The 416-nt window shown below is 44.0% G+C and overlaps 1 protein-coding gene across 1 annotated transcript in view; it reads right to left on the bottom strand.

Annotated features, from left to right (window-relative positions):
- The window catches only part of Ovol2 (ovo-like zinc finger 2), a 31,958-nt gene that overhangs the window by 999 nt on the left and 30,543 nt on the right, over window positions 1–416 (bottom strand). The window lies entirely within an intron of this gene.

Here is a 416-nt window from a genome sequence, read left to right as displayed (position 1 = left end):
CCTGTGGCTTATATCTGTAATCCTAATTACTCAGGAGGCTGAGATCTGAGGATCACAGTTCAAAGTCAGCCCAGGCAGGAAAAGTCTTAAGAGACTCATTATCTTAAAATGAACCACAAAATGCCAAAAGTAGAGCTGTAGCTCAAATGGTAGAGTGCTAGCTCTCAGCACAAAGATGCAGGGACAGTGCCTAGACCCAGAGTTCAAGTCCAGGACCAGCAATAATAGTAGTAGTGGTAATAATAACAACAACAACAACAACAATAATAACAACTAGAGTAGGGGAGGTGGGGTAGCTCAGTAGTAGGGAGCTTGCCTGGCATATAGAAGGCCTAGGATCCATCCCAGCACTGCCAACAACAAAACCAGTCAAGTCTGATTTAGGCTGTAAAAGAGGGACATGTCATAAAGCATGG

The sequence above is a fragment of the Dipodomys ordii genome, unplaced genomic scaffold (genome assembly GCF_000151885.1).
Source record: "Dipodomys ordii isolate 6190 unplaced genomic scaffold, Dord_2.0 Scaffold99, whole genome shotgun sequence".
Classification (NCBI taxonomy): Eukaryota; Metazoa; Chordata; class Mammalia; order Rodentia; family Heteromyidae; genus Dipodomys; species Dipodomys ordii.
The sequence above is the reverse complement of the archived record's forward strand: the minus strand, read 5'-3'. Positions and strand labels throughout refer to the sequence as shown.